Source organism: Salvelinus sp. IW2-2015, linkage group LG15 (assembly GCF_002910315.2).
Source record: "Salvelinus sp. IW2-2015 linkage group LG15, ASM291031v2, whole genome shotgun sequence".
In the NCBI taxonomy this organism is placed as follows: domain Eukaryota; kingdom Metazoa; phylum Chordata; class Actinopteri; order Salmoniformes; family Salmonidae; genus Salvelinus; species Salvelinus sp. IW2-2015.
The window spans coordinates 10816436-10833040 of NC_036855.1; the positions used below are offsets into that span (position 1 = coordinate 10816436).

General features: G+C 42.8%; 1 pseudogene; it reads right to left on the reverse strand.

Moving 5' to 3' along the window:
- Nucleotides 1-1271: 1271 nt before the first annotated feature.
- On the reverse strand, nucleotides 1272-16520 carry LOC139028768 (solute carrier family 28 member 3-like; annotated as a pseudogene).
- Nucleotides 16521-16605: the final 85 nt, after the last annotated feature.

Here is a 16605-nt window from a genome sequence, read left to right on the forward strand (position 1 = left end):
TTCAAGGGTTTTTCTTTTTTTGTACTATTTTCTACATTGTAGAATAATAGTGAAGACATAGATAGCAGACATTTTGTATGGCGTTGTGTGGGCGAGCGGTTTGCTGATGTGAACAGAGTGCCCCATGGTGGGGTTATGGTATGGGCAGGCATAAACTACAGACCACGAACACAATTGCATTTTATCGATGGCAATTTGAATGCACAGAGATACCGTGACGAGATCCAGATGCCCATTGTCGTGCCATTCATCCACCGCCATCTCATGTTTCAGCATAATGCACAGCCCCATGTCGCAAGGGTATGTACACAATTCCTTGAAGCTGAAAATGTTCCATTTCTTACATGGCCTGCATACTCACCAGACATGTCACCCATTGAGCATGTTTAGGATGCTTTGGATCGACGTGTACGACAGCGTGTTCCAGTTCCCGCCAATATCCAGCAACTTCACACTGCCATTTAGGAGGAGTGGGACAACATTCCATAATCCACAGCCTGATCAACTCTATGTGAAGGTGATGTGTTGCGCTGCATGAGGCAAATGGTGGTGACACCAGATACTGACTGGTTCTGATCCATGCCCCTACAATTTTTTTAAAGGTATCTGTGACCAACAGATGCAAATCTGTATTCCCAGTCATGTGGAATCCATAGATAAGTGTCTAATGAATTTATTTCAATTGACTGATTTCCTTATGAACTGTAACTCAGTAAAATCTTAAACAGTTGTGTTTATATTTTTGTTCAATGTAATATTGGCTTCTCTCTGTTCTCCATCTCAAGCTTTCTTTATCCCTGTTCCCTTCCTTCCTCTCCTTCCCTCCTTTCTCCTTTCTCCTTCCCTCCTTTCTCTCTACTGCTATTGCTGTCTGCATGCATATCTGAACTTCAGGATGTGATGGTCAATAGTAGAAGGTCCTTTGATGCAGGGGGAAAAAAAGCCTGGCCATTGGGGACAGGCAGACAGACACCTGGTCAACTGAATCGTAAACAAGCATGTATACCAACAAATTATACTGTAGTGTCCCCTAGTGGTCACACGCTATATACTGTAGGTTTCAGGAAAATAAAGAGTATTACAAATACTTAATCTAAAAACAGCAGCACAAATGACATCAATATGAAAATATCTTTACATTTAGAAAAATATACACGTCATTACAAACTTCCTCAAAATGGAAAACTATATCATTTCTACACCTGTGATAAGAGGTCAGGGTCCTTCCCCTCTCCATGCCCCTCTTTCTCTACATCCTCTTCTCTTGCCTCTCAGGGGTAGACCAGGCTGCAGTTGAAGTGTGGGAAGGACAGGGTGGGGCAACAGCCATTGAGAGACGCCATACTGAATCCTCTTCCCAGAGTCACGTTAGAGGTTCTAACCACTGCCTGGACACACACACACACACCACACACACACACACACACACACACACACACACACACACACACACACACACACACACACACACACACACACACACACACACACACACACACCACACACACACACACACACACACACACACACACACACACACACACACACACACACACACACACACACCACACACACACACACAACACACAAGAGTTTGAGAAGTGATAGGACATGGACACACACACAAACACACCATGTCCCCCACAAACACACACACTGCTGGTACCTGTGGCAGAGCTCAGCGCAGCAGGTGAGTACACTACATAGGGAATAGGGTGCCATTTCAGAGTTACGTTGCCAAGTTACGTTGCCGCGGTGAGTGCTTTTAATGACTGATGTGGAGTTAAACTCTTCCTTTAGGAAGTCATCACAGCAGCTCTGGGATATTCTGCATACCTGGGAACACACACACATGTAACCATGATGTCACCACCAAGGATAATGCATAATGATAAGTAGGGATGCACGATATATCGGTAAGCATATCGGAATCGAACGATATTAGCTAAAAATGCCACCATCGGCATCAGTCCGATGTCTAGTTTAATGCCGATGTGCAAAACCGATGTCAAAGCTGACGTGGATACCTATATGACGTAATGACGCCACKAGAAATATAGCACTACACATGCAACACAGCATTCCTAACCTAGCCCACAATGTCTGCTGTGTGGATCGAGTAGTCAACAAGTCGAGCAGTCATTTGAAAGAGTAAGAACATTTCAGCGAGACAACTCAAAGGTGAAATCCATTAACGCCAAGATAATGGAATTCATTGCCCTTGACAATCAACCGTTCTCTGTCGTGGATGATGTTGGCTTTCGCTGACTGGTCGAACACCAGTACACTACCAAGTGGTTGCTATTTTTCAGATGTTGCCTTATCGGAGTTGCACAGTACTGTTGAAACACATCCATGAGCTACTTGCTATGGGCGTCACTGCTATTAGCTTCACTACTGACATTTGGACCAGCGATGTCAGCCCCATGAGAATTATGATTCTGACCGCACAGTGGGTCGACGAGGATTTCCTACTGAGGAAAGCCGTATTGCATGCTCAAGAATGTGCTGGTTCTCATACCGCTGCTGCCATTTCAATGGCATTTGAGAACATGTTTGAAACTTGGAAACATGAATACTCCTAGCTCCATTCGAACAATTGACTTGAGAAATAAGCTCAACTGTGTCTGCAGCAGACATAATACCCTGTCATGGCATTGAAACGCCTGTTCAACAAAAATACCAACACAGACCGTCGGGTTAACTTGGAAAAGTACTCTAGTAGAGGCTGTGAACAAGCGATTTGGTGGCATTCTTTTTGAGCCTCTACTGTGTCGCCACCATGCTCAATGCTAGGTACAAGGACCGCTACTTCAATGCAGACAAAAAACACGGTTTACGTGAAATGTTAGACACAGCTGGACAAGATGGAAACGGACAGGGAAAGTGCGCACCGAGGAAGAGAGGCCACGGACATCAGAGCTGAAACTTCACAGCTTGACATGTATGATGAAATCCTGGTTGAGACTGAACAAATGAATAACAAAACAGCACAGCAAATAAGTGAAAGAAATAGGTTTTGATTATGTTTTTCTGGTAATGGGGACATGTAAAATGCCAACAAAATAACTTTTTGGTCTGTGTGTGTGTGTGTGTGTGTGTCAACTATTTAACTGTACTAATATTGATTATTGATATCGGTATAGTTTTTTTCTGGCAAGGAAAATATTGGATATCGGCCAAAAATGTCATATCGGTGCATCCCTAATGATAAGATATACACGGAGTATACCAAACATTAGGAGCACCTTCCTAATATTGTTTGACAACATTGTGTCAAGTTGGGTGGATGTCCTTTGGGTGGTGGACCATTCTTGATACACACAGGAAACTGTTGTGTGAAAAACCCGGCAGCGTTGAAGTTCTTGACGCAAACTGGTGTGCGCCTGGCACCTACTACTGTACCCCGTTCAAAGGCACTTAATGGCACACATACACAATCCATGTCTCAATTGCCTCAAGGCTTAAAAATCCTTCTTTAACCTGTCTCCTCCCCTTCATCTACACTGATTGAAGTGGATTTAAGTGACATCAATAAGGGATCATACCTTTCACCTGGATTCACCTGGTCAGTCTGTCATGGAAAGAGCAGGTGTTCTTAATGTTTTGTATACTCAGAGTATATCACATACACTGTTTGGAAAATTACCTGCGATGCATGCAGTCAGGAAGCATGCAACTGTACCTGAGATAAGAGTTCTGATGGCACACCTGGAAATATTGGCCCCCCGCACTGGGGCCATAGCCGCTATAGCAGGAGGACATTACAAAAAGAACACTACATCAGCCAGAACACCACAGTACAGACACAACACACCAATATACAGAGACACAGTGTTACAGCCGAACAACATTGAAATGGTTTAGCATACAGTTACATAAAAGCGACGTACTAAGAACCTCACTAATGACACATTTTGTTGCAACATTACAGTGATGTCTCAACAACTAAATTGGGCATTAGGTTACACTTTGTTTGGATAGTCCCCAATAGATGACAGTAGTTCAATATTTACTGAACATCTACAAACCATCTATACTAAACAAAAATATAAATGTCCCAGAAATGTTCCATACGCACAAAAACAGCATGATCATTACACAGGTGCACCTTGTGCTGAGGACAATAAAAGGTCACTTTAAAATGTGCAGTTTTGTCACACAACACAATGCCACAGATGTCTCAAGTTTGGAAGGGAGTGTGCAATTGGCATGCTGACTGCAGGAATGTCCACCAGAGCTGTTGCCAGAGAATTGAATGTTAATTTCTCTACCATTAGCTGCCTCCAACCTCCTTGTTTTAGGTAATTTGGCAGTACGTTCAACTGGCCTCACAGCCCAGCCCAGAACCTCCACATCCAACTTCTTCACCTGTGGGATCGTCTGAGACCAGCCACCCAGACAGCTGATGAAACTGAAGAGTATTTCTGTCTGCCCTTTTGTGGGAAAACCTCATTCTGATTGGGTGGGCCTGGCTCCCAAGTGGATGGGCCTATACCCTCCCAGACCCACCCATGGCTGCGCCCCTGCCCAGTCATGTGAAATCCATAGATAAGGGCCTAATGAATATATTTCAATTAACTGGTTTCCTTATATGAACTGTAACTCGGGAAAATCTTTGAAATTGTTGCCTTCTTGCATTTATATTTTTGTTCAGTATACTTGGGGCTATCCAAATAAAGGGTTACCTGGGGGAGATTTCTTTATGTAATCAATAGTGCTATATATGTTTAATAAGTTATTATTATCCTTGCTACAGAGAGCACTCATATCAGATATGACCTGATAATATCAGAACTGATATAAAGAGGGTACGATTCAATGTTCCAAAAATATTCCCCCCATTTGTGTACTTTGATGTAACTTAAGGATGAGCCACTGCATAAAGCCAAGGTAGTAGAGCACAAAGTTAACAGTGCTGAAGAACACTACAATGGGCAGAACCTGAAGAGCGAGAAAATAAATGAGTGTTTTCTCTTTTCTTTCCTCTCTCTGTAATTTTCTCAGTCTCACATATTCAGACATACTCATATGATCCTCTATCAAGAATACAAAGAGGTGATCTGTGTATTTGTCGCCAAAGACAAACTGAGAGCGGGTGTCAGTGTAGGACAGAAACACCTGGGTCACAGACTGAACTATTGAGGTCAGTCTTTACTAACAGGCCAACTTTGCTCTTTGTCTGCTGAGTGTACTGGGATAAGGGACTGGGGACTGCAGACAGGGGACAGAGACATGTGATTATGCTGATGAGAGTGACATTAGCTGTATGGTCCAAATAAAAACAAGGGCTTTTTTGCTGGCTGTAATTTGCAATATCAGTGATCCAATGGATTGCCATTTTACCCTTTGGCTGAGTATCCCTGGCTGGTACACAGTATGTGTATAGTATACAGTACCTACACTTGATGGAACAACCAGTCTACAGCAGTGAATCCTGCTTTGGTTCTGAGGATGATGAGTCCAAATAAGAACTGCGGTACCACACCCCACAGTAAAGTTCGCCGTGACACCTATACACAGTTAAACGCACAGACTTGCAGGGAATCACACACAAACACATATAGGCACAAGATCTGTCAGAACTACAGCGGCCGGTCTTTGGATCCATGCAGAGTTGAAGTATCAAGGTGTGTGTGTGTTCTCGCTTTTCAATACACTGAATGGGTTCCCTGAGAACACCAGCATGAGCAGTACAAAGCAGATGACCGGAGAAAGACTAGCTGCCGTGTTCCCTGTTTGGCCGTGTCAAAGACCAGCCAGCACACCACTGCCATCAACAGACAAACAGATAGACAGACACAGACAGAAAGACAGACAAGAGAGGTAGCGAGCAGAGGAACAACAATGGGAATCACCAAAAATGATGACAAAATACAGGAAAAAAATTGATATTATACAAAGAAAAGTGAGTGAGAAAGAAAGAAAATGCAGCTCTCACCATTTGAGCCAGACCCTGTGTGTGTGTTGAGGGTGCTCCTGGTAGGTTGCAGGCTGTCCCAGAGGCAGGATCTGTAGCGGCCCATGAGCCAGTCCCTCAGCAGGAAGAACACAGCCAACAGGGCCAGAGGCCGCTGCAAGTTCTGCACGCACGCTGCAATCACCGCGGCAACGTAACTTGAAACACACATAAGCTGTGTCTGAAATGGCACCCTATTCCCTATGTAGTGTACTAATTTTGACCGGACCCACTTCGGACGAACCCCCAGACATCTCTGTATGAAACCTAGACAGCTGCAAACGTATGTGATTATCACACAGAAAGAAAAGTCCCACAGACATATGTACATACAGGGAGGCAAGAGAAGGCATCAACTTCCAACTATGGAGAATAACATCCAACTGTTGAGATAGGAGGAAAGTGTTGGATATAAACATATTTTAAAAAGTACAGAAACTCACAAATACACACAGTTGTGACGGTGATGAAAATGACCCACATCCCTGAGACAGCAGATATACGCGTAGTCTGTTGAGGCTCTCAACCAATCCTTACATTTTACCTGCTCTACCAGGAAGGAAATTCATTTCAGGGTCATATTCATTTGGTACCCAATGGATGTAAACAGACTGAATTAGGGAGGGAAATTGTACAATGAGAAACACTTCTTTTCAAACCACACCCTCCCTCAGTGATGGAAAACCCACTCACTCTGATAACCTCTGCAAACACTAGGTTATCACATTTGGGGGTGAATTGAATCACAAAGTATTCACATTGCTGTGAGACTCCTGTGGTCCTGTGTGGCTCAGTTGGTAAGATCATGGCACTAGCAACACCAGGGTTGTTGGTTTAATACCCTAAAACACCAACAACATAGACACACCTCTGATAAGAGTGGGTTGGTGTAAATGAAGTCATTCAAACACCTTAGATATGTGTCAGTGAACCAGGTCACATACATGTAGTTCTGTCCTTACATTTAGCAGATATCCTTATCCAGAACAACTTAAAGTAGTGAGTGCATACATTTTCATACTGGTCCCCCATGGGAATCAAACCCACAACCCTGGCGTTGCAAATAAAACCAAAAATGTAAAAGCGCCATGCTCTACCAACTGTGCTACATGGGACCACTTGAGGTGTTCTTGTCTATCAATGTTCTGTACTATGTATTATTTCATGTTTTGTGTGGACCCCGGGAAGAGTAGCTTCTGCTTTTGCACAGCTAATGGGGATGTCACGACTTCCGCCGAAGTCAGTTCCTCTCCTTGTTCGGGCGGCTTTCGGTGGTCGACGTCACCGGTTTTCTAGCCATCGCTGATCCCCCTTTCATTTTCTATTTGTTTTGTCTTGTTTTCCCACACACCTGGTTTACATTCCCTCATTATTTGATGTGTATATAACCCTCTGTTCCCCCCATGTCTGTGAATTGTTTGTTGTAAGTGTTTTGTGCATTTCTGACTGGTTGGCGAAGGGTTGTTTCAACCTGTATTTTGCAGTTCTGGGTGCCGTTTGTTTTTGCATCATTAAAGTGCTCCGGCTGTTACCCATTTCTGCTCTCCTGCGCCTGACTTCCCTGTTGCCAGTTACGCACCGCTTACAGGGGATCCTAATAAAATACCCCCAAAATACCAAATACAGTGGACTGGTCACTGACACATTCAGTGCCTTCTGGAAACTGCAGTTACAATATTTCTGTATTTTTTATTTTTACTTAACTAAGCAAGTCAGTTAAGAAGAAATTATTACTTACAACGACGGCCTACCAAAAGGCAAAAGGCCTCCTGCGGGGACGGGGGCTGGGATTAAAAATAAAAATATAGGACAAAACACACATCACATTTTTTTTACATTTACATTTTAGTCATTTAGCAGACGCTCTTATCCAGAGCGACTTACAGTAGAGTGCATACATTTTATTACATACTGAGACAAGGATATCCCTACCGGCCAAGAGCAGACGCTCTTATCCAGAGCGACTTACAGTAGAGTGCATACATTTTATTACATTTTTAACATACTGAGACAAGGATATCCCTACCGGCCAAACCCTCCCTACCGGCCAAACCCTCCCTAACCCGGGTGACGCTATGCCAATTGTGCGTCGCCCCACGGATCTCCCGGTTGCGGCCGGCTGCGACAGAGCCTGGGCGCGAACCCAGCCCAGCCTCACGACAAGAGAGACACCATAACACTACATAAAGAGAGACCTAAGACAACAACATAGCACGGCAGCAACACATGACAACACAGCATGGTAGCAACACCATATGACTACAACATGGTAGCAGCAGAACATGGTAGCAGCACAAAACATTGTACAAACATTATTGGGCACAGACAACAGCTGTATGCAAGAAAGTAGAGACAACAATGCATCACGCGAAGAAGCCACAACTGTCAGTAAGAGTGTCCATGATTGAGTCTTTGAAAAAAGAGATGGAGATAAAACTGTCCAGTTTGAGTGTTTTTTGCAGCTTGTTCCAGTCGCTAGCTGCAGCAAACTGAAAAGAGGAGTGACCCAGGGATGTCTGTGCTTTGGGGACCTTTAACAGAATGTGACTGGTAGAATGGGTGTTGTATGTAGAGGATGAGGGCTGCAGTAGGTATCTCAGATAGGGGGGAGTGCGGCCTAAGAGGATTTTATAAATAAGCATCAACCAGTGGGTCTTGCGATGGGTATACAGAGATGACCAGTTTCCAGAGTATAGAGTGCAGTGATGTGTCTTATAAGGAGCATTGGTATCAAATCTGATGGCCGAATGGTAAAGAACATCTAGCCGCTCGAGAGCACCCGTACCTGTCGATCTATAAATTACGTCTCCGTAATCTAGCATGGGTAGGATGTTCATCTGAATCAGGGTTAGTTTGGCAGCTGGGGTGAAAGAGGAGCGATTACGATATAGAAAACCAAGTTTAGATTTAACCTTAGCCTGCAGCTTTGATGTGTGCTGAGAGAAGGACAGTGTACCATCTAGCCATACTCCCAAGTTCTTGTATGAGGTGACAACCTCAAGCTCTAAACCCTCAGCGGTAGTAATCACAAGAGTGGGGAGAGGGGCATTCTTCTTACCAAACCACATTACCTTTGTTTTGGAGGTGTTCAGAACAAGGTTAAGGCCTAAGAGCAGAGAAAGCTTGTTGGACACTAAGAAAGCTTTGTTGTAGAGTGTTTAACACACAATCCGGGGAGGGGCCAGCTGAGTATAAAACTGTATCATCTGTATATAAATGGATGAGAGAGTTTCCTACTGCCTGAGCTATGTTGTTGATGTAAATTGAGAAGAGCGTGGGGTCTAGGATCGAGCCTTGGGGTACTCCCATGGTGACAGGCAGTGGCTGAGACAGCAGATGTTCTTACTTTATACACTGAACTCTTTGAGAGAGGTAGTTAGCAAACCAGGCCAAAGACCCCTCAGAGACACCAATACTCCTTAGCCAGCCCACAAGAATGGAATGGTCTACCGTATCAAAAGCTTTGGCCAWGTCAATAAAAATAGCAGCACAACATTGCTTAGAATCAAGGGCAATGGTGACATCATTTAGGACCTTTGAGGTTGCAGTGACACATCCATAACCTGAACGGAAACCAGATTGCATACCAGAGAGAATACTACAGACATCAAGAAAGCCAGTCAGTTGATTATGACAAGTTTTTCCAACTCTTCTGATTAACAGGGCAAAATAGAAATAGGCCTATAACAGTTAGGATCAGCTTGATCTCCCCCTTTAAATAAAGGACGCACTGTGGCTGCCTTCCAAGCAATGGGAACCTCGCCAGAGAGAAGAGACAGATTAAAAAGGTCAGCGTTAGGCTTGGCGATGATATGGGCTGCAATCTTAAAGAAGAAAGGATCTAAACCATCTGACACAGATGTTTTTTGGGGGTCAAATTTAAGGAGATCCTTTAGCACCTCAGTGACTGCCTGCAGGTAGGCAGGGGAAAAAGAGTGAGGAGCATCGGGGCTAGTCGCATTAGAAGGGTGGGAGATGAGGACATGTTGGACGGGCAATGAGGCATGGCTGAGTCAAATAGGAATCCTGACTTAATGAAGTTGTGATTAAAGAGCTCAGCCACGTGCTCCTTGTCAGTAACATCCACATCATCAACATTAAGGGACATGGGCAGCTGTTAGGAGGAGGGGTTATTCTCCAGGTCTTTAACCGTTTTGCAGAACTTCTTAGGGTTTGACCCACAGAGAGAGAACTGCTCCTTAAAGTAACTAACTTTGACCTTCCGAATAGCCTGAGTGCATTTATCTCTCATTTGCCTGAACGAGAGCCAGTCAGCCTGAGTATGCGTGTGCTGAGCCTTTCACCAAATGGAATTCTTGAGGTGGAGTAACTCTGCCAGATCACGGTCGAACCAGAGGCTGAACCTATTTTTAATTAAAATGTTCTTCATGGGGGCATGTTTGTTAACAATACCACTGAAAATATCAAAAAAGAAGGTCCATGCGTCTTTGACAGTGGGGATCAAGCTGATTCTATACCAATTTACAGAGGCCAGATCATGAAGGAAGGCTTGCTCATTCAAGTATTTTTAGCAAGCGCCTATGACAAATTCGGACAGGTCGTTTCACTGAGCAGCCATTACAAGCACAGGCTGTAAAACAGTGATCACTAAGGTCATTACATAACACACAAGACTGATACATATCAGGATTATTTGTAAGGAAAACATCAAGGAGATTAGCCTTCTCTGGGTGTTTGGAGTCATACCATGTGGGATTGCTAATAATTTGAGAAAGATTTAGGGAGCTTCAGGACTTGGTCAGGTGGTTCAAGCATGTCCCAGTTTAGGTCACCTAGCATGACAAATTCAGACTTAGTGTAAGGGGCCAGGAGAGATCTTAGGGCAGGTACGGTACAGGCCGGTGCTGATGGAGGACGATAACACCCAGCAACAGTCAACAAAGAGCTATTTGAAAGGTTAATGCTTAAAACCAGCAAATCAAATTGTTTGGGGACAGACTTGGTGGAGACAACCGAGCACTGAAGGTGTTCCTTGGTAAAGATTGCCACTCCACCACCGTTGTAAGATCTGTCTTGCTGAAAAAGGTTATAACCAGAAAGGTTAACATTAGTGTTCAAAACACTCTTTATTAACCACGTCTCAGTAATGACCAACACATCTGGATTGCAGCTGTGAACCCACACGTTAAATTGATACATTTTAGGTAATAAGCTTCTAGTGTTAATGTGAAGAAAACCCAGGCTTTTACAAGAGCTGAAATCAGTGAAACAGATATCAGAGCACAAGTCAGAATTGGGGCTCGCAACAGTATATGGGCCAGGGTGTACATGCAAATGTACAGATATCATCAGCAGTAATACAATCAGGGCACGGCAGAGGACAGAGAGAGCTTTGCAGTGTTGATTTGTTATGACATTTGAATGTGCATCAGATGGCAACAAGATCATATAGTACAGCAATTTCATCAGGTAACATGAATACAAAGCCAGTGAGAGGTGGTTAGAATAGGATGGGAGGCCAAGAGTCTGTGTAACCAATAGAGAGTCAGAGTCCCGAGTGTAGGAACAAACATCTGTCCCACGGTTGTATAAACAAGCAAGTTCATAGTCAACAAAGCATGCAGGAGTCATGAGGCAAATAGCATAAAGCACAAGAAAAAAATATAACAACTTGGGGCTAGCCATTGTAAGTTCAAAGAGTCACTCGCCCAGACAAGATAACTTAAGAGAGTAGCTCTCTATGAGTCCAGTAGGTTATACAAGTCTGGGATTAAATAAATAAATAAATAGTAGGCCCTTACTAGTTAATTAAAGTGTTTCTGAGTAAGCTCACATAATAAGCTGCATATGTTAATTAGCATACCTAAAATTCCGATCAGCCAATTCCGATCAGTCATTAGTAAAACCCTTTAGTAGATACAAATCAACAATGACTGTTACAGGAAACCCAAACTCCACGTATATACAATACATGATAGAAATCCACCCCCTTGTAATTACAGGAAATGTCATCATCAAACACCTAATGCAGTATCCACTAAAAACTATACTGTATAAACAGCTCATCACATGTCGGACTGATCAGAGGCCTGTATTTATTGTGGTAATTTACATGCAACCAAGACGAGGGCCAACACCAGTCTGATTCTAGACCTGTTCTTCCAGATATCGATGGACCCCGTTCATTTTCTTTTCCAAGAACCTGGAGGGATATCAAACAGTGCACACACAGTCACTTTAATAGTGCTGACTTGGGGGAATTTGTAGGAATTGCTGGAAAATGAATGACAGTTGATAAAACCAGACCTTTTCTTTGAAAAGTTCTGTCAATTCCTCTGTGAATTCTGCATCTTCTGATGGTGGATGAACAGCTTCCACATCAATGCAGACAGTGTCCTGTGACAAACAGACAGAAAGACAGATGGTGAGTGTATTATTAATTATTAATTAATTGATGATGTCCAGTAACTTTGGATGGGGAGAGTGCCTCACCTTCTGTCTACATTCAGAACCCACATATTTTAGCCAGAAGTTTCTCTGCTTGGGCTGCTCTCAATGACGAGACATGAGAGAGCACTTGTGAGCTTTTAGCTACTTTTCCTCACTCTAAAATCCGACAAAACTCAAGGAACATTATTATGTTCTGGGAAATAATCTCTCCTTTCTTATATTTGACGAGGTTGAAGCACTTCTGAAACCATGTCATGATCTCATTCAGATATGACTGTACTGCACAGCAGAGCACAAGCAAATAGCTCAGTTTATGATCTAAAACATATTTGATCTACAGTTCATTCGGAAAGTATTCAGAACCCTTGACTTTTTCCACATTTTGTTACGTTGCAGCCTTATTCTAAAATTGATTAAATATGTTTTTTAATCCTAAGCAATCTACACACAATACCCGATAATGACAAAGTGAAAACAGGTTTTTAGACATTTTTGTAAAAGTATTAAAAATACAAAACAGAAAAACCTTATTTACATAAGTATTCAGTATTCAGACCCTTTGCTATGAGACTCAAATTGAGCTCAGGTGTATTCAGAATGGTAGCAAAACATTTCTGTAGCATTGAAGGTCCCAAAGAACACAGTGCCCTCCATCATTCTTAGATGGAAGAAGTTTGAACCATCAAGACTCTTCCCAGAGCTGGCCACCTGGTCAAACTGAGCAGTCGGGGGAGAAGGCCCTTGGTCAGGGAGGTGACCAAGTACCTGATGTTCACTCTGACAGAGCTCTAGAGTTCCTCTGTGGAAATGGAAGAACCTTCCAGAAGGACAACCATCTATGTGGCACTCCACCAATCAGGCCATTATGGTAGAGGGGCCAGACAGAAGCCACTCCTCAGTAAAAGGCACATGACAGCCCGCTTGGAGTTTGCCAAAAGGCAGCTAAAGATTCTCAGACTATGAGAAACAAGATTCTCTGGTCTGATGAAACCAAGATTGAACTCTTTGGCCTGAATGTGTCACGACTGGAGGAAACCTGGCACATATCCCTACGGTGAAGGATGGTGGTGGCAGCATAATGCTGTGGGGATGTTTTTCAGCAGCAGGGACTGGGAGACTAGTCAGGATCGAAGGAAAGATGAATGGAGAAAAGTACAGAGAGATCCCTGATGAAAACCTGCTCCAGAGCGCTCAGGACCTCAGACTGGGGTGAAGGTTCACCTTCCAACATGACAATGACCCTAAGCACACAGCCAAGACAATGCAGGAGTGGCTTCGGGGCAAGTCTCTGAATGTCCTTGAGTGGCCCAGCCAGAGCCCAGACTTGAACCCGATCGAACATCTCTGGAGAGACCTGAAAATAGCTGTGCAGTAACGCTCCCCATCCAACCTGACAGAGCTTGAGAGGATCTTCAGAGAAGAATGGGAGAAACTCTCCAAATACAGGTGTGCCAAGCTTGTAGCGTCATACCCAAGGGGACTCGAGGCTATAGTCGCTGCCAAAAGTGCTTCAACAAAGTACTGAGTAAAGGGTCTGAATACTTATGTAAATGTGATATTTCAGGGATTGTTTTATTATAAATTAGCAAAAATTCTAAAAACCTGTTTTTACTTTGTCATTATGGAGTATTGTGTGTAGATTCATGAGGGGGGAAAACTATTTTATCCATTTTAGAATAAGGCTGTAATGTAACAAAATGTGGAAAAAGTCAAGGGGTCTGAATACTTTCGGGAAGGCACTGTATTTGACACTAATATATATACAAATGACAAACAGCCACAGTTTGGCCACAGTCACAGCTACAAGGTCTTTTCTATTCCCCAGTGATCCACTTTGTGGACATGTTTACTTGCTAAATGGCCACAGAGGGGCAGTACATGATTGGTATTGTCTTTAGTACTATGGCATTAAACTACAGTACCTTTGCCAGTCCAAGCTGTAGGCCTAATTTGGGGATAATACCATAGATGAAAGGGAAGTTATTCATAAGCAGAGCCATATATTGCTTTGGTTATGGCCTAAGTATCTTTGACAATACCTTTGAAGACTGAAAGGACTCTGATATTTGGGGGGGTTGGGGTCCCCCCAGGAGGTCAGGCCCCCCAGAAAACAGGACAAAATTTTCCACAAATGTCTTAATTCACCATAAAATACATTTATTTTTATTTTTATTATTGTCCAACAATTTCAAGAATCCTTGAACTCTAGAAGAGCAACATTTTATCTCACCCTCATAGCAAAATGTGTAGATTAGCTATAAAACTCCACACACCAACTTGGTTAAACAGTTGTGGTGCAAGAGCCAGAACCACAAACTCACCTGGGCTCTAAAACTGAAGCGTTACAGATTCCGCTATAGAAATGTAAAGTTAAATTCAGATTGAGCCGACATAATGCAGTGTTTACCGTGAACATAGTCTCAGCTAAATTTACATTTCAATCATGCTGTTATCATAGCCTGAAAAATCTGAATAAAAAAATATAATATTTGAAACAAAGGTAGTGCACTGGGCCTTTAATAGTATTAGCGGACGAATGGACATCTACAGCGCCGGCCCCCAAAAAATCTGCTTCTCCAGTTTTGACAAAAAAAGGTAGTTGTATAATTAAGAACAGTATCTTGCAGGATTCAACAGTTGTAATTGTAAGAGTTGTTGCCCTGTCCCTTTCTTTGCAATTGTCATTCTAATGGAATCCAGAAAGAACAAAACCCTGTCCTAAAATATTTACAAGTTATAGGCAGACACAAAACTCCACATCAAATTAAATATTTTTCTTGATCAAATAACATGGAAAACAACCACTTTTTGTGCAGTATTAATTTACCATCCTTACAAACCATTACTGTATTGTACATAGGCTGTTCATCTAGGTTTGTACCTGTAGACTTTGTACCTGTAGACAATACACAATACAGTAATTGAGTACTTTGAGACATCAAGTGGTTTGTGATGATGTGATCTGATTAAGTGGCTCAGTTGGTAGAGCATGGTGCTTTTGCAATGCTAAGATTGTGGGTTCGGTTCCCACGGAGGACCAGTATGAAAATGTATGCAGTCACTACTGTAAGATGCTCTGGATAAGAGTGTCTACTAAAATGGAATGAATAGACCATTTCAGTTCACATAGAAATAAGCTGCATTTGCAAAGTATTTCAAGAAACTGGTATATATTCCACTCATCTGCCCTACCAAGAGACAATGGAGCAAGTCATCACCACCTGCCACCTGCTTTCTGATTTACTGTTGACTTGGACTTCAAGGAAAAGTTGTATTAACTTGAATTACATGGAAAAATTGTAGTAACTTGAATTTCAATTAAGTTATGTTAACTTGAATTTCAAAGAAAAGTTATATTAACTTGAATTTCCAACACATATATGTACTGTGACATATAATAGAATGAGATATAGGATGAGAATGCCATGGTCAAGTCAGACGTAAGTCAGAAACTCCTGAATTTTATCAGAGATACTGATGTTCTTGTCCTTGTAAATTTGATCAGATTAACGGTTTTGTACAGATATTTATCAGACTCAAGTTACAAATGCTGGTAGACACTCAAATAGATCTCTGATAGTGCCGGTGTTGTGGCGAAAATCTCCCCCCTGACAGAGCCCCCCCCCCCCCCCCCTCGCGTGAACCATCATTGCTACTTGTTTGCTAGTTGAGATTTCTGCTCTTCTCTCCGTTGTCAGTTTAGTCTACATTTCACTGATCTTAGTAGCAGAAAGCATTTTTTTTTATATGTGTCCTATGCTTTCTGCTACTAAGATCAGTGAAATGTAGACTAAACTGACAACGGAGAGAAGAGCAGAAATCTCAACTAGCAAACAAGGCGCAGCAATGAAGAATTGAGTGGCATATAGGTACATATAGGTACCTATAATATAGCACATCATTTGAATCGTGTACCTGAGCTATGGCATGCACCCTGGCCTATGGCCTATAGGGGCTACATCGTGTGTAAACATATTACTGAATGCACTGTATATAGCCTGCACCGTACTGTGCCCAACTCCAAGTTGGAGACACCCCTATAGATTTGTAGAGACAGATTCAGCTCAGTTAACCTAACGTAGTAGGCGTAAAAAGACGCCTGAGCGGAGTTCCCACTTCCGGATGTTAGCATCTTCTGTCGACTCCGCATTGGCTACAGCTCACTAGCGTCTATGTTCCTCAATTCAGACCAAGGCTACATCTTGTGCGTCAGTGCTTACGTCACATCGTGTCTG